This window comes from Phyllostomus discolor, chromosome 6 (assembly GCF_004126475.2).
Source record: "Phyllostomus discolor isolate MPI-MPIP mPhyDis1 chromosome 6, mPhyDis1.pri.v3, whole genome shotgun sequence".
Lineage (NCBI taxonomy): Eukaryota > Metazoa > Chordata > Mammalia > Chiroptera > Phyllostomidae > Phyllostomus > Phyllostomus discolor.
The window spans coordinates 131,898,561-131,921,118 of NC_040908.2; the positions used below are offsets into that span (position 1 = coordinate 131,898,561).

Here is a 22,558-nt window from a genome sequence, read left to right on the forward strand (position 1 = left end):
TGTAATAATTTCTTCTATCATCTACATTTTACCTTCAATAAGGGTGAGAATTGTGGTTTGAAACAATTCCTACATATAAAGCATCTTTAAATTAGTTTCCTTTAAACTGAACTGAGATCCCCCCGAATTCTGTGCCTGTGAAAGGTAAATTGAACACATACATATACAGTTGCGTATGTATGTATGTGTTTATGTGTATGTTTAAAGCAAGTCACTTTTATCAATACTGCTAGAAAAACCTAGACTACAGTGACCACTCTGTGAAGACAGTTGGGTTTTCCCTAGAAATCCTCCTCTCGGTTGAGGAAGGGAGGTATGGTTCACTGAAGGAGGTGAGGAGGCTGTAGTAAGTCTTCTCTTCATTACCCGTTACTCCTGCATTGCCGGGTCTCACTGCCACAGTTACATGTACATCTGCTTCCTCAGCCGCTCTGGCTTCTGGAGCAATCTCTGTCAGAGACAAGATGTTGGTTGAGCACCCCATGCTGTTCACATCTTCTGATAACTCTTACTCTCCACTTTGTGTCCATTCTCAGTATCAAAGTGACCATCAACAAGCTCAACACTATCCTCCCCCCACCCCAGGTTAGAATGCCCAAATAATAGTTTCTGTGCCTCTACACTCCCTGAAGAATAAATATACAACTTCATTCCAGCTTCTCTCCACTTCCTGACTGCTGGAGCTACATCTTCAAAGAACTCTGCTCCCAGGGCCGTGCTGTGAATGCTGCCCTTCACACGTGGCACTGCAGCTGTTTCAGCGCCATGGTCTTTCAGTCCAGAGACATCTGCCAGCACACATAGTCAACCACCGCCTGGATCGTCGGTTTTAGGTCATCCTCCCCATTTTCAGATGCAGCAGGGATCCCAGCAGGCCCATCCAGGTGAGAGTCCTCTTCAGCTGGTTCCTCAAAAGATTGACATCCTGCCAGCACTCTTCTTCCCAATGCCTCTACAAATAAATACTCGTTAACATTTTCTTTGATGTAAGGAAATAAAATGTCCCTGGGCTCTGGTGGAGGGAGGGTGGATCAGACCGCAGTGGCTGAAGAGACACTGGGGCTTGTGGCTCTGGGGAGAAAGCTGAAGGGACAGCTGCCAGGATCCCTGAGCTGCGCTCTCCTCCCATACCTCAGAAATATTTTTGAAAAGGAAAATTTCCTGCAGTGATAAAAATCATATTTGTGTTCTCCAAGAGCCAGGAATAAGGGAAGGAGATTGTCTACAAAAGATCAGGAGGGAATTCTTATAGTGATGGAAATGGGATGTTCTAAATCATAATGATGGCGGTGGTTAAAGGACTATATACATTTTCAGAACTCATCAAATTATACTTAAGAAATTGGTGAATTGGCCCTGGCCAAGTAGCTCAGCTGGTTAGAGCATCATCCTGATATGCCAAGGTTGCAGGTTCGATTCCTGGTCAGAGTGTTACAGAGTGGACCTGTGGGGGCTGGGTACAAAATACTATTACCGAATGGATTCCCCCGTCTTCTCCCGGGGTCCCCCTGTACAAGGTTTACCTTGCCCACCACCAGGGAATGACATTTCTCAATGCCAGAGATTGGTGAAAAGAAAAGGAATTATTTATTCAAAGGTTATACAGACTTAACTTAGAGTAATGACTTAATGTTTTCATTGAGATCCCAAAGTTCCTTAGAATACCAACAAACACACACAGTCCTTCTTTTGCCCCTTTGCACAGTTTGGGATACCGTATCTCAGGAAAAGAAATAGAAGTCCATGGCTCAGGTAGCCCCCGGTTGTTCCCAGTAATTCGTGCTCAGCTGGCAGGCCTCCCTCAGTTCCCAGCACCATCAGCTGTCACCACTTCAATCTCCAGTTAATCCAAAACCATGTGGCACCTTCTCATGGCCCACCAGCAAGAGTCCTTTTACCCCTTTTCTTCCCACAGCACCTCTCCTGCATTCTTCCAAACTGCTAAGAGAGAGCTCTGCATTGCTGGTACATCTTGCTTCCCAGCTTCCTAAGCTACATGGCTAAGGGAGCCCCAAAGCCACATGGCCCCAAACTACTCCAAGTTCTCACGCAGGCCCTGTAACCAGGGGGAGCTGCCTGCCAGTTACATCCTGGGTCCACATCACTCCCATCTCCCTGGTTTAAAGCATGGCCACAAGTATTTAACATACCCATGAAACCAGTTAAAATTATAGATACGTTAAATGACTATGTGAGAGATTAGTTTCAAAACTGTTGCTATGCAGAACAGTTCTCAATAGCCCTGCTCCATGTGCCCCAGCCCCCAGTTCAGATTTGTAGGGGTGAGGACATCCTATATGTATTTTTCAAAATATTTCCTGGATACCCTGGACCCTGAGTTCTGGACCCCATGACCAATTCCTGTTTGGGGGCCCCCTGGCTGCACCCTGTATCTAGGGCACAGATAAGAAGCAATCAATGAATGCACAAATAAGTGTAACAATAAATCTCTCTCCCTTCCACTCTCTCTCTCTAAAAATCAATAAATAAATTTTTAAAAAGTGGATTATTTATGCACATATCTCATTAAAGTTTTTTTAAAAAGAGCATCACCCCAAAACCTCATTTAAGGGTGAAAACACTGAGATCTAAAGGTGAGTGATTGCATAAATGGCAGGAGTTAGAGGTTTGCCCTGCATCAGAACCGGTCCTTGACCCCTCACCTAGGGCTCTTTGTGTTACAATCTGCACCTGATTTTCTAGAAAGAAAAGCATCAAATGTATGTTCATTTATCTAGGTACCCCCCTTCATGTTCTTCATTGGATTTTCTTGGGATCATAGTAATTAAATAAATGTTTGTATTCTCAGGTTTGTCTTCTGTTTAGTTCAACCTGGGCTCGAGTCTCTTTGAATAATAAACAATTTATTGGAGTCCTCAGCTGAGGGGTAGGTTGTGGTCAGTTTCTAAATCCCTTCACTAAAAGAGGGTTAATAATTCCTCCTGCTGGCTTTTTAACAGACTAGGAAAAATTAAGTCTTGGACAGTAGTTTGATAGAAATTTAAAGTGTTATTTCCAGGCTTATGTGTTGTTTTGTATTTTCTCTATTGTCTTGTTTCAAAAGAAAGTGAATACTTGAGAACTTCCAAGTATTAATTCAGGTGTTGAAGAACGTTTTTTTCCACAGACTTCATTCAGAAAACGGAGGGAGCCCCCTGGTGTAGCTTCTTGTTACTGAACTTGAGTGATACTGCCACCAAGCGGAGAGAGAAGAGAGCCGCAGTGGAGGGGAGAGGGAGGCGGGACCAAATAAAACGGCTAATTTGACCTCTTGTTCATTTAGGTACTGCGGATCCTTTGCCACAGTGGCCAGACTGGCTAATGCATAATGTGCTAGCACGGGATGTAATTCAGTAAGCTTTATTAAAAGTCTATTAATTATACAAGTGTTAGACTGACTCGGAAATGATGGATACTTGGAGACAGACCACTTAGGAATCAAAAGCTAAATGTTACAAAAATATATGGTTTACGAGGTGCTTTTATGCAAGTTTTAAAATATTTCAAAAATGTTTTTTATAAATGTAGTGGGCTTGATTTTCTAATAGCTCTATGACGTATTAGAAATACCTCAAAGTATTTCTAACTTAATATTATTCTAACTTTATTAATGAGAAATATTAATATTCTAACTTTATAGATGAGAAAACTGGGAATCAGAAAAGCAGAGATCTGCCCAAGATTACTGTTTTAGAAAGTACTTTAAAATTGAGTACCTTCTACTATTTACTATACACTTGGCCAGGTTCTAGGGATATAAAGAGAAATAAATTTGAGAAACTCACTGTTCATTTTAAGTATATAAAATAATTATAGCACAGAGGAAGCCTCCGGTTGTGATAGGAAGAGTTGGGAAATACTTCCTAAAAGCAGAGAGTTGGATCTCCAAAAGTGAAAATAGACTTGCTATGTAAGGAAGAGGTTACTAGGCAAGGGGGAAATCATACATAAAGATATGGGATTACAGAAGACCCAGGCAGTAAGAGAATGGTGAAAATTCCCCTGATTACAGCAGGGGTGTCAAACTCATTTTCACTGGGGGCCACATCAGCCTCACGGTTGCCCTCAAAGGGCTGAATGTAATTTCAACTCCTTAACAGTTAAGGAGTAGTTACATTTACACAGTTCTAAAATTATTTCAGCCCCCCAGTGAAAATGAGTTTGATACCCTGGATTAGAGAGTATCAGGTGCCTGCTGAGAAGTCACAGGGTTGAGCCCAGGAAACACAGTTGCAACCAGATTGTAAAGGCCTCTGTGCCATTCTGAAGAGGCTGGGTTTTGAAATCTCTGAGCATTGCCACTGCTTACAAAGTCAGCAGATTAACGTCTTGGGAAGATAATTCTTGAGCTAATGAGGAAGCTACACTAAATGAGGTGAATTAGCTGGGAGCTGCTTGGAGTAGTCAAGCATGAAATGATGACACTGGCAACCAAGGCACAACAAGGATGAGGACAAAAAGGCAGTACTGGGAGATGCCAGGAGTCAGACTTGTCAGAACTGGGTGATCAGTTGCATTTGTGGGTTTAAGGAACAGGAGGAGAAAAAGATGACTCCATGTTTAAACTACCGGGTGGATGGTAATGCTGCATTCTCCATACATAGAACCCAGGATTTGGGGCCAGTAAATGGTGGGTCCAGAATTCAATCCCAGGTCTTCTGACTTCAAATCTTCTGCTCATTGCACTGTACTATACTGTGTTTTATAGGCTAGCAATGCTGTTTATGGTAGGAAAATATTAGTGAAAGTAATTTAAAATTCTCACAAAAGCAAGTTTTACAATAAGTTGAATTAGTGTATCATCATATTGCCTTCTGTTGTATAATAATTTCTAAGAATATATTTCTTTAAAGCTCTAATACACTTTATGTCACTTCTTCACTGTCACTAACTCTCTGCTAGGTGTGTTTACTTCCAGAGGAGCTATTATATACAGAAAACTTGGATATGTATGGTCTAGTCCAGTTATATTGCAATGGCACAGAAGTCCACGTGCTCTTATTCTGAGGTGTTCACTCTCCCTGCCTGACTAGTCTGTTAGTACTGTTGCTACCTAGACCTGTCATCACCTGTCATTGATTCATCTTGCAGGAGACCCGTATTTTTGCACTGTGCTGGCCCCTATGCCAGGCAGTGTACATACAAGAGTTGATTCAACCTCCTAATGTCTCTGTGAAGGAACTACTGTATTAGCATCCAGAGAGTCTGAGTAACTTGCCTAGAGTTCGACAACTTAAAATATATACACTTACCACTCCCACGCCTGAATTTTCAGCCAAACAATCACAAATCCTAGACCTGTAATTCCTACACTCTACCAGCCAACCCCATCTAGACATTCTTCACAGACTTCATAACTCAGTGCCTACAATCCAGTTCATTTTTTTCCCCACAGTCTGTCACACCTGTTTTTTCATCCTGGTTGAGGCATCAGTATGTACCTGATCACTCAAGTCAAGAATCTGGAAGTCAACTTGGGGTAGTGAACCACACAATACAATGCACAGATGGCATATTGCAGAATTGTACCACTGAAACCTATACAATTTTATTAACCAATGTCACCCCAATAAATTCAATTTAAAAATCTGGAAGTCCCCTAAATTTTCTTTCTTTGTTCTCTCTGCCCAAATCCAGTAACCTGAGCTTGTTCACCTAACTTTCCTGTCCATCTACATTTGCTTTAAAATGTGATTGATTTTGAGCCCTGGCTGGTGTAGCTCAGTGGATTGAGCGCGGGCTGGGAACCAAAGTGTCCCAGGTTCGATTCCCAGCCAGGGTACATTCCTGGGTTGCAGGCCATAACCCCCAGCAACCGCACATTGATGTCTCTCTCTCTCTCTCTGTTTCTCTCTCTCTCTCTCTCTCTCTCTCCCCCCTTCCTTCCCTCCCTAAAAATAAATAAATAAAATCTTTAAAAAAAATGTGATTGATTTTATAATCACACATATTTTCTTAACTTGAAAAATAATTTCTAAAAATTGCCTGGGTGGCTGGTGGGTCTCAATAAAGCCACAACCCGCTTTAAGTTACAGAATGTTTTCTATAGATCTGTTATTTAACAGTGTCTGATTAGTGATCATTTATAGCTTTGCCCCAGGCCTTTACTAATGTGCTAGAAAAAAGTTCTAGAGTCATCATAATATAAGAGCATAATTTCTGGAAACAGTAAGTCCTGCTGAGCAAACCAACACATTTGAAAAGCAGGAAATATTGTATCATGCATGAGAATATACTGCAGTAGCACTTAAAACACTTTGTAGATTTTTATCAGTGATAAAAATGTGGCAAGATCCTGAAATACACCTTGTGGTCCTACCAGAGTGTTCATCTTTTAGACACTCACAGTTTAACATTAATATATTGAGTACATAATTTACATTCATCTTTGGGTTTATTTCAGCCACCCCAACAAAAATTCTTTATACATTATACATAGAAAGTAAAAACAGGCTGCCTAGGTTGGTGCCCTGGCTCTGCCACTGCCAGCTGTGTGACCTGGGCAAGTGACTTGACCTCTCTCTGCTTTAGTTTTTTTGTTGGTAAAATGAAGATAGTAATAGTAGCTACTTCATAGAGATCCCATGAAGGATTACATGTGAAGTGTTTATGCATAATAAGTGATTAGTAAGTGTAAGTAGATTATATGTGTCCATCACTTCAAATATTCAGGAGTATACGCAAGTTAAAAAAAAAGTAACTAAACACTACTCACACACTATTCCATGACCATTGTTAGCATTTTGGTGAAAGTCTTTTCAGTCACATTTCTATGTATGTGTGTGACATATGCAGAATCTGAAGTTTACTCTATAGGGGAAAGAAAATTTGTATAAGGAGAACTAGTGCCTCCAAGAGGGACACACTCCAGACCCTTCTTTGATGTTCAGAGGTATTGAAGCAGTGGTCTTGAACAGTTTGGGGTGTCAGGCAACTGGTCCCTAAGATTAACAAATGCCTATGACCATCAAAAATAGAGAAGGAGGTGGGCTGACTTCTGCCCTACTATGAAAGTGAAGAAGGTTTAGGGTCTGTGGGACAGCAGACATTAGCCTCTGCACTGTTTCAGTTTGCATGAGAAAAAGCTTGTGATCCTAGTGAATGCTGTGTACAGAAGCAGTGGAAAAGCCTGCCAATCAAGAGCTATAGTCGAAAAGTCAAGGTCTATTTCAGAAACGGACAATGCATTTGAATCCTCAAGCTCTCCTATCATTGTCAAGGGGCACTGATTCAGAAGACCCATGTAAGAGTGTTGTCATTTGACGAATAACCTAACTTTGCACCTTTAAGCAAGTTAAACCCAAGCTAGAGGGAAGAAGGGGGAAGGAATGTAAGGGTACTAAATGGTAATGGAAAAAATATATAATAAAGATTACATATTTTTAAAAAAATTTTTAAGCTAGAGGAAAAAAACCAATAAAGACAAAAGCAGAGACTTCCTGTCAAGATAACGGCGTAATGCCCTGGCTGGTGTAGCTCAGTAGACTGAGGGTATGCTGCCAACTAAAGGGTCGCTGGTTCAATTCCCAGTCAGGGCACATGCCTGGGTTGTTGGCCAGGTCCCCCAGTAGGGGGTGCACGACATGCAACTGTGCATTGATGTTCCTTTCCCTCTCTCCCTCCCTTTTCCTCTCTATAAAAATAAATAAATAAAATCTTTTATACAAGCTATTAAGAAAAGGATGGCAGCATAGGGAGACATGGCTTACCTTTTCACACAACCACAACAAAATTACAACTAAAATATAGAACAACCATTGCTCAGAAATGACAGAAGTGGAGCTGAATGGAAGTTTGACAACTACAGAATTAAAGAAATCACATCCATCCAGACTGGTGTGTGTGTGGGGCAGGCGGGGGAGGTGAATACACAAAATGAACTGGTCTACATCCACATGTGGTGGATAAAAATTCGGGAGGATTATCTTGGGAGTAAGGAGTCCCAGCCCCTCACCAGGCCCCCCAGCTCAGGGTTCCAGTGTCAGGAAGGTAAGTCCCCACAACTTCTAGCTACAAAAGCCAGAGGGGATTTAGTTAGTGGAAGAAACTTCTGGAGCCCCAAGCAGTTCCTCTTAAAGAATCCACACACAGTCTCACCTACTCAGACTCACTCCCTCTTGGCTTCGGCAATGGGGAAGCAGCTTGAAGGGCACCAGTGGTGTGCAGGGGGAGGCTGAGGTGTCTGACATCAAGGTGAGCAGAGGCCGTTGTCCCTTTTCTGGTCCCTCCCCACAAGGAGTCGATAGGCTGGTATTTTATCTACGATTCATCAACCTGGCTAACAGTCTTTGCCCCACCATGGAGATCCCCAGAGACTCTGCCCCACCCAATTTATGGGCCACCCAAGCTACTTTTCCATATGAATGGTCTTGGCTTATGCTTCACAACTTCCTAAATCCTCTCAAATAGCAACAGCTGGCCTCAATGAGAACTATCAGCCTAGATTCACAATGTGGCTACATCTGGAAATCTCCAAGCCCAGCCCAAGCAGCTGTTGTCTCAAATTGCTTTATAACTCAGGCAGGAAAGCCCAGGATAAAACACAGGTGGGGGCTGATCTGGGCCTGCACCACCCAGGAAACCCTAGGAGCTAGCACACCAAGTGGACAGCTGCAGATCACTTAGGAGCACCACCACCCTGTCCCTGCACAGCTGACCAATCCTCCACGGAGGGTGGAGGTTGGTGGTCAGTGGTCACAGCAAGTCCTCAAAGCTGACTGGCCTGAGGAAATCCCTCCCATTGATCTGCCAATAGCAACCAAGACTCAACTACGAGAAGCAGGTGTGCTCAACCCATATGAAAGGTGCAGCTGGAGTACCCAGCAAGGGTGATAGCAGAGGCTGTGCCACTGGATCCTTTAGGACACCTATAGCATTAGGCCATACTAACAAAAAGTGAAGTCAAAGCAGCTCCACCTAATACATAGAAACAAACACAGTGAGGCTGCCAGAATGAGGAGACAAAGAAAAGTGGCCCAAATGAAAAACAGATCAAAACTCTAGAAAAGAGCTAAACAAAATGGAGATAAGCATCCTATCAGATGCAGAGTTTGAAACACTGGTTTTAAGGATGTTCAAGGAACTTAGTGAGGACCTCAACAGCATAAAAACTATCCAGTCAGAAACAAAAGATACACTAACTGAAATAAAGAACAATTTACAGGGAAACAACAGTACAGTGGTGGAAGCCAAGAATCAACTCAGTGATTTGGAATATAAGGAAGCAAAAAAACCAACCAATCAGAACAAGAAGAAGAAAATAGAAGTAAACAAACAAACAAACAACAAAACAAGGATAATATAAGCAGCCTGTGGGGCCACTTTAAGCAATTCAACATTCACTTCATAGGGGTGCCAGAAGGGAAAGAGAAAGAGCAAGAAATTGGAAATGTATTTGAAGAAATAATGAAAGAAAACTTTTACCCTAATTTGGTGAAAGAAATAGACATGAAAGTCCTGGAACCACAGACAGTCCCAAACAAGATGGATGAAGAAGCCCATTCCAAGAAACATCATAATTAAAATGCCAAAGGTTAAAGATAAAGAGATTGGAGGATGGGTATGGGAGAATGGGTGAGAGGTAAGGGGGCTAAGAAGTACAAATAGGTAGTTACAGAATAGCCATGGGAATGTAAGGTACAATATAAGAAAGGGAATAGCCAAAGAACTTACACCCATGACCCAGGACATGACCCAGGACATAAACAAGGGTAGGGGGATTATCTGAGGGAGTGGGGGCTGCTGGGTGGAGTGGAGCAAAGAGGAAGAAATCAGGACAACTATAATAGCATAATCAATAAACTGTAATTTAAAAAAAGACAAAAGCAGAGATGAATAAAGAATAGAAAAATAGTTGGAAAAAATCAACAAAATCAAAAGTTGGTTCTGTGAAATGATCAACAAAATTAACATTGAGAAATGTCATTGAGGTATCTTGGAGCAGGAGACCCAAAAGGAAAAACTATATTTTCTGCTAACTGTATTGCTGCTAAACTGAGAATAAGATTTAGGTTATAATCATTTAAACAGTAAAAGAAATACAACTTTATTTATAGTCATTCCTGACTTAACAACAAGGATACGTTCTGAGAAATGCATCGTTAGACAATTTTGTTGTGTGACCATCATAGGGTGCACTGATGTTGGGGGGGTTCTGCCTGCAGGGCCCCCCAGCCACCACAGATGAGAATAAGTCTACCAAGACATGATCTGCTTGGGGAGGAAAGGTGGCCCAACTCTCACAGGAGAAGGACAAAGAGCCTTTTCCTCAATGGGCTTTTATTAGGTTCATTTTGCACAGGAATACAAGTTAAGCTCATCAATCATTGTCAGGCAGTAAGGACCAAACAATAGCTAGCATAGAAAGAACTATGAGAGCTTATTCTGAGTCAGGGTCTGTTAGATAAAGGGTTACAAATCTTTGGGAAACAAACTCATTTCCTGCTCGGACCCTTATCATTTAATTGAGAACATTCTTAACAAAGCAGGTTTCACAGGATTTTATATATTCTTTCTTAGGCCTTATCACCCGGGAACCTGCCCTTTCCAGCACAGGGCTGCACCACCCTCTGTCATTGTTTCAGGCTTAAGTCAGATGGGGAAGTAAGGCAACCAAGAGATTAGGAGACCTCTTGAAGACAGAATGAGGACTCAGGCTATGTCAAAACTGATGGACGAGGGTCCATCACCCCCTTTTGCTATAGCTCCCCAAATCCTTCCCTGGGCACACCCCCCCCCCCATGATCATGCCTGTCTTAGGTTGCTCCTCCCTTGAGGAATCTTATCTGTCAATGGCTAACTGAGCATACATTGGGGGCCAGGCAGAGTGAAGTAAAAGAGGCAAAGGTGGCACCCCTGCCAGGGAGATAAGCTTTGTCTCCTCAGTGGCTTATGGTACCAAGGTCGCTCACTCAGCCTTAGCCATGAGGGGTTACAGCTTCTGAAACCAGGCAGGGCAGTTCCCAACACACTGACATAATATAGTATCGTACAGACTAGACAGTATAGACTACTACACACCTAAGCCATATGGTACAGCCCGTTGCTCCTAGTGTACAAACCTGTACAATATGTTAAGGCACTGAATACTATAGGCAACCATAACACAATGGTAAGTATTTGCATATCTAACCATAGAAAAGGCACAGAAAAATGTGGTAGAAAAGATAAAAATGGTATACCTCCATAGGGCACTTACTATGAATGGAACTTGCCCAACTGAATGTTGCTCTGACTGAGTCAGTGAGTGAGTGGGGAGTGATCGTGAAGGCCTGGGACATTGCTCTACACTACTCTACAATTAGGTTACATTAAATTTATAAAAAAAAATTTTCAAAACCAGATTTACCTTAGCCTCCTGTAATTTTTTATTTATAAAAATTGTAATTTAAAAAACTTTTCTACTCTTATAATAATACTTAGCTTAAACCCTGGCTGGCGTAGCTCAGTGGATTGAGTGCGGGCTGGGAACCAAAGTGTCCCAGGTTCGATTCCCAGCCAGGGTACATGCCTGGGTTGCAGGCCATAACCCCCAGCAACCGCACATTGATCTCTCTCTCTCTCTCTCTCTCTCTGTCTCTCTCTCCCTCCCTCCCTTCTCTCCCTAGAAATAAATAAATAAAAATCTTAAAAAATAATAATAAAATAAAATAATACTTAGCTTAAAACACAAATACATTGTATAGCTGTACAAAAATATGTTTATATCTTTATTAACATTTTTGTATTTTTTAAAGATTTTATTTGTTTATTTTTAGAGGGGAAGGGAGGGAGATAGACAGAGAGAGAGAAACATCAATGTGCAGTTGCTGGGGGTTATGGTCTGCAACCCAGGCATGTACCCTGGCTGAGAATCGAACCTGGGACACTTTGGTTCCCAGTCTGCGTTCAATCCACTGAGCTACGCCAGCCAGGACATTTTTGTATTTTTAATTAAAATTTATTTTTACCCTTAAAACTTTTTTGTTGAAAACTAAGACACACACACACATTAGCCTAGGCCTGCACAGGGGCAGGATCACCAATGCCACTGTCTTCCCTCCCACACCCCCCCCAACACCTTGTCCTGCTGGAAGGGCTTCAGGGGTAATAATAATGTGCACAGAGCGATGGTCTCCTATAATAACAGTGCCTTTTCTTGGAACAGCTCCCAAAAGACCTGCCTAAGACTCTTTTTAAGAAGGTGTCCTTCTTTTCAGAATACGTTTATGGTAGTTTGCTTGGTTTGTTTCTTTTTTTCATCATAGATTTGCTTATAAGCTGATAATGTGCCACGAATATTCCTGTCTGTGAATGAAAAGCTTAGAGTGTTGGAGTCCATGTTCTCAACCTTTCAAGGAGCTTGTTGAGGTCTGCAAAAGCTTCTGCTAAACTCTTCATTGTGAATTTTCTTGGGAGTTCTTTTTCTTCTTCTGAAATTTCCTTTTCTCTTGCCTCTTCCTCTTCAGTTATGCATTCCTGTTCCCATTCCCATGACTTCCCATTAGTCACTGCCTCAGGAACCACTCCTAGGAGGTCCTCAACCACACCCAGGTTAAAGTTCTCAGCCATTTGAACTACAGTTTTGCTGATTTTGCAACCTCATTATCCTTGGAGAATCTTTGAAGTCATGGAGAAACCCCCTGAGTGTTTTTGTCCAGATGCCCTTGTACACTCCTTGGCAACACCACCCTAAGCCCAAGCATAGTTCTTGGTGTATAGATTCTGTAATCCTTTCAGAATTGTTATGAGTGTCTTCATCAGTTGCAGTGTTAGTCCAGGCAAAGGTCCCCCTCAAGTAGTGGCCTTAAAAGATGCTATAACTCCTTGATCCATTGGTTGGATCAAAGAGGTGGTATTTGGAGGGAAAATGTCACTTTGATATTGGACTGAAGATCACCAATAAAAGGAGGCTGTCTGGGAGCATTATTAACAAAAATCTTAAAAGGTATGTTACCCTCCAAACAGCATTTGTCCATTTTGTTGGCAGAGCAATTCAGGAGGACATCTTGGAAGGGGAGCTGGCTCATCCATGGCTTGATTGCTCCTGTAGTACATTGGTGGTGCATGCTTTTCCATATGTTTGAAGGCTGGAGGGTTCTCACCACACCAGATCTGAAAGGGTTTTAATTTGTTTCCTGCAACACTGTCTCCAAGCAAAACTGTTATCTTGTTCTTAAAAGCCTTGAAACCTGGCATTGACTTGGCCTCCTTATGGATGAAAGTCCTTTAAGACATCTGTTTCCAGAATAGAATGATTTCATCTATGTTGAGTATTTGCTGCAGCAAGTAATTTTCCTCCACCATCAACTTATTTAGAGTTTCTGAAAATTCTGCTGCTTTATATCAGCCTTCATAGACTTACCATTCACTTTTGCTGTATGTAATGAATAATGGGTTTTGAATCATTTAAACCACTCAGAGCTAGCAGTAAATTCAACATCATAATAAGGTTCAGCCTTTTTTCCCCAACATTGCAAACAAATGTTTTGCTTTAGCTGTGATCGTCATGGTGCTGAGAGGGATACACTTGCCTGTCTGCCTCGCAACCCAGGTCATTATAAGTTTGAGCATGGCTGATACAGGCTCCTCTCAAATTTCTGTTCGTCTTGTTACCTTCAATGAAGTGGATCTTTTAACAGCTCTCATGACTTCACTCTTGTCTTTCAAGTTCATAGCTATGATGGCACAGGACATGCCTGACTGGCAAGCAAAAACCATCACTGATTTCCCACCTTCATTGTCATAGGTCACTTTAAATTTTGTGTCCAAGTCAATTGCTAGACCTAGCCTCTTCCCGGCAATATTGGCAGTGAATTTTGTACGTTTAAAGTCCATAATGAACAAAACAATATGAGATTAAAGCAAGAACAAGGGAAAATGATACAATCAAAAGACACAATGAACATGAGTAACATAGTCATTTACTACCATTATCAAGTAGCATGTACTATACATAGTTATATGTGCTATTTTTCACATGGCTGGCAATGTAGTAGGTTTGTTTATACCAGCACCACCACAGACATGTGAGTAATGCATTGCGCTAGGACATTACAACAGCTAGGACATCACGAGGGGATAGAAATTTGTCAGCTTATGGGATCTTATGGGACCACTGTGGTACATGCGGTTCATCACTTACTCAGGTGTTATGCTGCACATGATTGTGTACCCACGCAAATGAACAAGGCATACTTGTTACCAATCTTTATGGAAGCATCGTATGCCCAGAAAATGTTTTTCTTTTTTTGTTACTAAGGCTAGGTTCTCATTGTTTAAAAAATCTAGAGCTTCCTCATATGCTATTAAGCCTATTATTAAAGAAAGTAATGGGAAAGGGAAGGCTGGGTGTTTTTCAAGTATTGGAAAAGTAAAAAGCCTTGTCCCTGGAGAGGTGGATTAGGAAAAAGTGGGAGAAAGCTGTGGAGAAGTGGGGGGAAAGTAGTGGGTCTCTTTTACTGGTAGAAAGCAGAACCACTCAAAGGTGGGAAGGATATATGTGGCTGCACTAAAGTCAGGCAGAATCCTGAGCACCATGGTTTGATGATCTATGACAAAGGTCCCATTGCTGAGTGGGCACAAATGAACCCTCTATCTTCTGTCTAACGTGGTCTAATTAGATATAATTCTGTGGTAAAATCATGGACTAAAAGCCTAGTGCTTGAGCATATATTCAGTAGTGATCACAACACAATAAAGGCCAGAGTTTATTCTAAGCTCTGGAATTCTGATAAAGCCCAAAGAAAGGGAAGGGGACCATGAAGAATGATGGATACTGAACTTACCACTCACTTTGATGTAAGATTTAATTTGACAAAGAAAAACAGGCATTGCAGACTTCAGGGTCCGGTGGCTTCATGTGTCCTCTTTTGCTCCTGGCCAGAGTCCTGGGCAAGGCTGGAGCCGGCCCCCTCCTTGGCCTAAAAGAATGCACCACAGGCTCAGCATTGTGGTGCCAGAATGTGAAGGCAGCAGCTGACTGTAGGGCCATGGAGCACTCGCTGCCCACAGGCAGTCTGGAACAAGCTGACGGTGAAAGTCCTTCCCTGCATATGCAGACATCAATACCACAGCTGGCGACAAGTGGAAAGACAATACCCCTGAGCAAGAAAGAGATCCTTGAGTACTTGGAGAAGACCTGAGACTGGCTTCCTAAGCCAGGCGTACCTGTGTCATTCACGGAGATGGTGGACTCCCACGTTCCAATCACCCTGGACATGACTGAACGACAAAGAAGCCGTTTGCGGGAGATGTGCTCCACTCTCAGTCTCTGCAAGTCTCTTCAGAAGCACCTGGCAGAGCTCAGTCACCAGAAACAGCTCAAGTCCAGTAAGATCCGAGAACTGGACTTGGCTGAGGCGATGACTCCCTTCATGGCCAACATCCCCCTCCTCCTCTACCCTCAGGATGGCCCCCACAGAGATCTCCAGCCACAGGCCAGTGGGAGCATTTGCCAGGACTGCATTCATCTGGTGACCGACATCCAGAGGGCCTTAAGGACCAGCTCTGCCTTTGTTGAGGCCTTGGTGGAACATGAGACAGCTTGGGGCCTAGCGTGGTTAACACGGGTGAGCCTTTCTCTTCGTGGGCTCTGGAGACAGGAGTGGGGGGACCAAGAAAACTTTGCTTCCTGGGGTACCATTATAAATTCCATCTAAAAGGCTTTGAGAAAGTGATCATTCAAACAACTCCCATTTCCTTTTAACTAGAAAGCAGCTGCAGTAAGTGGTGGCTGATTGCATTTGCATATGTAACACAATTCTTGGGACAAAATAGTGGAAGGAGACCACTTTTGTGAAGAGTTCTCTTTATCCCAATAATCATGTCTATAAGAAACAACACTAGAACCGCTTATATCCCTGTTTTTAAAAGCCAGGCTAGTGTACATTTATAATTCTAAGTGTGCTCTCCCCACAGCTGGCAGGATTGCTGTCTATAGGAAGCCACACAGCTGGCTTGCAGGAGGCTCACCCAGGATGCCTTCCTCACCTTGGTGAATGTTAGTCCTGCGGGCTCAGGAGCTCATTTTGTTAGTCCCTGAGGGGGCTTTATTTCTTGGACTGTATTCACATTAACCACATTCAGGTGACTGGCGTGTAAAACCAAAATGCCAGTTTAGTCCCTGACAACCCAAAAAGCCACTGCTAGACTGGATGCAGGGAAGCTGGTTGTAAGGACTCCATGGGCCTGGGACCAAGAGCAGCCTTTCTGGATGACAATGGCTGGCTCCGGGAGATAAGGGTTCCCCTCTGATCTCTTACTCTCTTGAAAGCCTGGGTGCCTTTTAGCCTCGCTGAAGTGTCTTTGCATATGGGCTTCTCCAGTATGGAGGGCTGTCATAGCGCCCTTGGTTTTCTAACTGTGGGGACACTCCTCTTGTGACCTCTTCTCTAACAGCTATTCTCTGAGGGCCTAAAAGGAATACCTAGATGTGCATGAAAAAAAAAAAAGCCAGGTTGAAAATCTTTATGACTTGATTCTACTGGATTTCAACTTTGTAATTCTGTCCAAGAATGTGTGAATGGATTTGAAAAGTAATCTCTGATTCCCAGTGGTGTGTCTTACAGCCATGTTCACTCCAAAATGCTACTGAATAGTTACTCTGGGGCAAGTCTGGGGGCAAGTCTGAGGCGAAAAGGAGCCTGGAGGGCATTATCTCTAAGGGCCTTTGGTAAACATTTTCACAAACACCTTTTACAGATGTTTTCCTATAAGGTATAGTGTAACCAAATTACTATTTTTATCTTAATAAAAGTTGCCCAGTGGAAAATTTTAAAAAAGAGGAAAAAAAAGTTACATTCTTGGCACCTGCTGTTGGTGATAAGTGGTCAGTTACCTTGAAGCAACCTGGATGAATTCTCATGTCAGGGCTTCAAGGCAGTCAACCTTCTAACACAAGCCCTATAACTAGGGCCCCCACATGTGTTTGCATTACCGTATATCACACATAACATGTGTAAAGTTAATTTGGAGAACAACTGTTGTACAGTTTGTGAGAACAAAATTTCTCACAAAGCGAAGTCTGCACAAGGACTTGGGTGTAGGACTCGTGCAGCCTCAGGATGCAGGAGTAAGGGGGTAGAGGGAATGAAGCAGATAAAGAGAACTGCTGGTAAAGGATGTGTGAGTAAGCTAGTTATGGTGTGAACAACTGGAGTTCAGTCCCTCTCAGGACCCTCTAAAGAGCCATGCAAAATGGGCCTCAGAACTGTCCCTCTGAAGGATGAAAGGCTAGGGCATTTTCCCACTGATTTCCTGCAGAAAAGGCAGCTATGATTAAACATTGGTACTTTAACTTTTATTAATAGTCAATTACTTATGCTCTACTTTACAAATGATAATAATGAAACATTATAACATGAATATTGAAAATGTCATGCATATTTATTGTTTTGTTCATTTGTACTGTGAAATTCTGTGAAGTTGCTATTCAGAGGTTGGCAGTTGAAATTATAGCAGAGATTTCTTACTTTATGAAAATCTATTTTTTTATATTATGCTCATGAAGCATAGTAATATACATATAAGGAAAACACAACATAAGATTCTTTTTATTTTTTTCAGATGTACCATGTTATATTTTTGTTGCAAAGGATAAATGTTAGCAACATGGCAGACAGCTTCTTCTTATTTTGCTTAATAAAAAAGGGCTGAAAACATGTTTTAATAAAAATATTCTCTAAAATAACTTCATTATATTTCTCAACTACTTTAGCCTTAATTTTGAAATTCAATAACTTTATATTAGTATGGAATTTCTTTTCCAAAGAGAATATCTGTGAATCAAACAGAATATAACACTTTTATTCATTTATTTTTATTTTTACAAAATTTTATTGAATTTATTGGGGTGACATTGTATAATAAAATTGTATAGGTTTCAGGGGTACAATTCTACTACAATACATCATCTATACACTGTATTGTGTGTTAGCCACCCCAAGTCAAGTCCCCTTCCATCACCATTTATCTCTCCTTTACCTTCTCCTATCTCCCCGCACCCCCATTTCCTTCTGGTAATCACCACTGCAAATAGAACAATTTTAAGACAGAAAGGATATATATATATATACTGAATACCTTCTGTGGGTTCAGCCCATTCTCTTCATTGTGAAACTTCTTAAGTGATCTAAAAGTCACTTCTATGCAACCCAGATAAGGTATTTCCTTAATGGTTGAAATGTGGCTTTCTTACTTCACCATTCATACAGTTCTTGCCAAGAGCTCCTGTGTTACCACATCCTGTGTTGCCAAAGAAATACTCATGTATTTCTTTATCTCGGATAACCTCTACGCTGCATTACATATAACTGCCTGTGCTCTGCTTTGTGAGCATAGTCCTGTGAACTCTGCCCAGGTACAATACCACCCTGGGTATTCTACTTCCAAACACCTGGTCTCTATATTCTTCGGTAATCTTTCTTCCCATCACACCCAAGGGACATGTACTAGACTACCCTAGGCCTTGCTCAGTGGTTTCACAGCCATTGCTATTCCAGCTTCTTCTCATCCAGGCTCATGCACCCTCTTAGCTACTTGTATAACACATCACCTTAAATAAGGTATGTCTGGATATGGACCCACTTACCCTCCAAATCAACTTCCTTTCAACTTCATTTCTTAGTCATAACAACCATTTCCTAAAGTCATTAGATTCTGTTCCCTTGCCCCTTCATGCCTTATATCTAAAATCAGTTGCCAGAAAGTTCTGCAATTATTTTTTGGAAAAATTTTTCAAACCAATTTTTTCACATCCATTCCACTTCTACTACTTGTTCAATTGCTTGTCAAGTGTCTTGTTCATGAGATCAAGGGAGACTTTGGAAGAGATTTAACCTGCAAGTCATGCACCAACTTAGAAGGCAAATTAGGCCCTAAGAGCTGAGGAAGATACAATGAACAATTGATCAAATATGAGGGTCATTTTCACATGGTGTCACGAAGAACTGATACAACCAATACATTGAGATTGTATTTATTTATTTTTTTATTCTTGCTTTTTTATTGAATTAATTGTAGTGACATTGGTTATCAAAATTATATAGGCTTCAGGTGTACAGTTCTATTACACATCATCTGTATATTGCATTGTGTGTTCCTCACTCCAAGTCAATTCTCCTTCCATCACCGTTCATCTCCCCTTTACCCTCTTCTATGTCCCCCACCCCTTTCCCTCAATAATCACCACACTCTTGCTCAGAATAGTGTTTCTACAACTCCTTACCACCTGTGCCAGATGGTGTATGCCACTAGCATGTTTTGCTCACACCTGCCCCCATACTTTTGTTTTGTTACTCTGGTTTGGTGGTACTAGTTTCACACTGTCTTATTTAAAGGTTGATAATCAATGTCATAAAGGCTTTACTACCATGGTCAAAGCAAGAACTTATACAGCACTATCCATTGGCTCATGTGTTAACTGTATTTTTAATATTTTATGATGTTTTTATATATACTAGGGGGGTACTGGGGGGGTCTAGCTGGGTGAGGAGAAACTGCCCTTCCCAGGGCTAGCTAATTCCCAGATATAATGAACAATTTGCCTGAAAACATGTGTTTTATGCATAAACCCACCAATCCCAAGTGCTTACCCCAAACTACCTTTTTTACTTTACTCTCCCACACCAAGACAGTATTTCCCCTGCCCTAAATCGCTGAGGGCCAGGTGCCAGACAACTGGAGATGATAGCCCAGAGCCCACTACAATTATTCAAACTGGTGAATCCTAAGCAGTTTCTCCTGCTGTGCCTTGCCTTTCCCATGAGAAACAATGAAAGCTCTGGGCCAGTTTTCCCCTCTCACTTCTTTCAGCCTCCTGATAAACCCTGGTGCTTCCCCATGTGGCCCTGCATGGTGTAATGTCTCCACCTCCACTAAAAAAATGAGATTAAAATCTTCTTTCAATGGCATTAATCTCTCTGTGTCATCATTGTCATCTTCATAAGTTAAAATCCTGCAAGTACAACTGAAATTGCTAGGAGCCATTCTAAGCACTTTGTACAGATAAACTTATTTGATCTTAATAAGTCTATAATATATATACACTATTATTATTTTCATTCTTACAAGGAGAACATTGAGGTACAGAGAGAATAACTTGCTCAAAGTTCTATGAGTGGGTGGCAGAGCTAGGATGCAAGGTTTGTGATTTCACAACTGTCCTGTGTTGCCTCTTGAGAAAGTTGGGATGTTGTACAGCACAAACCTCCTGCAAGGCTTGCCCTTCTTCTTTGAAAACCTGCATTAAATTAATTATCCAAATGAGGAGAAGACAAATCTGGGACCCAAAAGCATTCATGATTCTGTTCCCAGGTGATTGGCCTGGGTTGAATGAAGAAAAGAGAACACTTATTTTAAATTGTGTAGAACTTATCTGCTATAAAATGCTCATCCATATGCTTTGTCTCTTGGATTTGTCTTTTTAAAGAATACAGCACTGGTACTGAACTCATGACAGCACAGTCCTTTGAGCCATGCTAGGAATGAACCAAATGCCTTGAATGCAGCCAACTACAAGTCATGCAGTGTTTCTAGGGCACAGTGTACGAGACGACTCCAGTAGGAGATGAGATAGAGAGATCCGCAGGAGCCAGGCCAGGAATGGCTCACACAACTTACAAAGAAGCATGTGGGTGATAGGGGGCCAGTTTCTCTCCCTTCCTCATGCTTGAGAAATGGAACCTTCTGACTGGTCTCCCAGTGGCTACTACATAAATTGTCACTTAGTTTGTGCAACATGTAGGGTAAAACATATTGATGACACTAATAAAACTTAAAACTAACATTTGGCAAACATTACTATTTTCTTTTCAATTACCGCCTTGGGACAATTTTCAGCAATAAGATTGCATCAAAGAAAATTATTGTTGTTCTCATACTTTTTATCTCGTTAACCTCTAGACTACTTATATAACCTTAAGAATGTGCATGTTATACACAAACTTGCCAGCATTTAGTTTTATTGGGAGTATTTACATTTAGTCTTTTCACAGTCTCCAGAAATCATTATTTGACCCTCCTTTCTCTTCAAGTCTCTAACATCCCCTTCCCTTTTTCTACCCTCAAGTGATAAGCTTGTTGATTTTAGAGAAAATCAGGTACTTGCTCACCACAAATCTACCAACCCTCCAGCATCCGTACCCTTTTACCCTGTTGATCCTCAGGTTACAATGGATAGAACTGACATGCTCTGTAACTTATTCATTGATCTCTTCCCCTCTACTGAGGACTTCACTTCTCCTCTCTCTTCTGAATGTCTCATGACTTCAGTGGCACCAGTGACTCACCCCTGAGCTTTGGGATTGTGTTAAGACGTTTGACTTCTCAGTTTCTCTACTTGAAGGTCAGTCTATCAGGCATCCATTTTTTTTTAATGTTCTCAGGATCTGTTTGGTCTTGCTTTGTTTATATTTTTGAATTATAGTTGACATATTATATTATATTAGTATCAGGGGTACAACATAGTGATTCCACATTTATAGACCTTACAAATTGATTACAACAGTAAGTCTAGTAACTATCTGTGCCGATACATAGTTATTACAATATTAATGACTATATTTTTTTTATTGCACATAACATCCTCTCTATCAAGCATCTTAAAGGCAGCATATCCAAATCAAAACTCTTGGTTTCCTCTGCCCACCCACCCCAAATCTGCTTCTCCTTCAATTATCCTTCTCTAAGTTCATGGCCCTGTCATTCGCTCAGTTGTTCAGACCCAAGACTATGAGTCATTCTTGATTCTTCTCTCTCTCACCCCCTACATCCTGCTTATCAGCAGGTTCTGCTGCCTATAACACCAAAACATACCCCTATTCCAGTCATTTCCTACCTCCCCACCACTATCATCTTAGCCCTGCTCTCCGCATCCCACATTTGATTGTTGTAATAGCCTCCTAAGTGGCCTTTCTGCTCTCACTCTACACAGTAGCCAAAGTATTTTATAACACAAATCAAATCATTTAATTGTCTTTGTCTCAAACTTCAGATTACTTTCTGTCACCCTTAGAATAAACTCCAAGCCTTTACCTTGGCCTACAAGGCCCTGCATGATGTAGCTTCTGATCACCTTTCCTTGTCTCCTCCCCTTCTTTCCCTGTTCACTCCACTCTGGCCACGTTGGTCCTCCTGTTCTTCAAATACACTGAGCCAGTTCCTGCCTCAAGGCTTTCATGCTTGTTCTCTCTACCAGAGCCTGACGTCAGCCCGTTCTGAATTATCGCGTCGTCAGAATGAACTTTTCTTTCCACCTTATCTAAAACAACCTCCCACCCCTCTTGACTCTCTAGAGCCTCCCTCATTCTGTCTTTCTGTTTACTCAAATTTCTGCTCCCTTCTCTCCCACCTAGCTGACACTAGAATGTAAGTGCAATGAGAAGAGGAATTTCATTTGTTCACTTCTGTATCCAGGTTCGGGAACATGGATACTCAATAAATATTTATTAATGGATGAATTATTTAATAAAAATAAAAAGCAGAGTTGTTTGTGTTTGAAAAAATGTAATAAAACGTATTGATGGAAATGGAGCCAGATTTTGAAGGGTCTATCACATGTTTTGAAAAACTCATTTTTTCC

General features: G+C 41.5%; 1 pseudogene; it reads right to left on the reverse strand.

Moving 5' to 3' along the window:
- Positions 1-244: 244 nt before the first annotated feature.
- Positions 245-13,815, reverse strand: LOC114498969 (annotated as a pseudogene).
- Between the last annotated feature and the right edge of the window lie 8,743 nt (positions 13,816-22,558).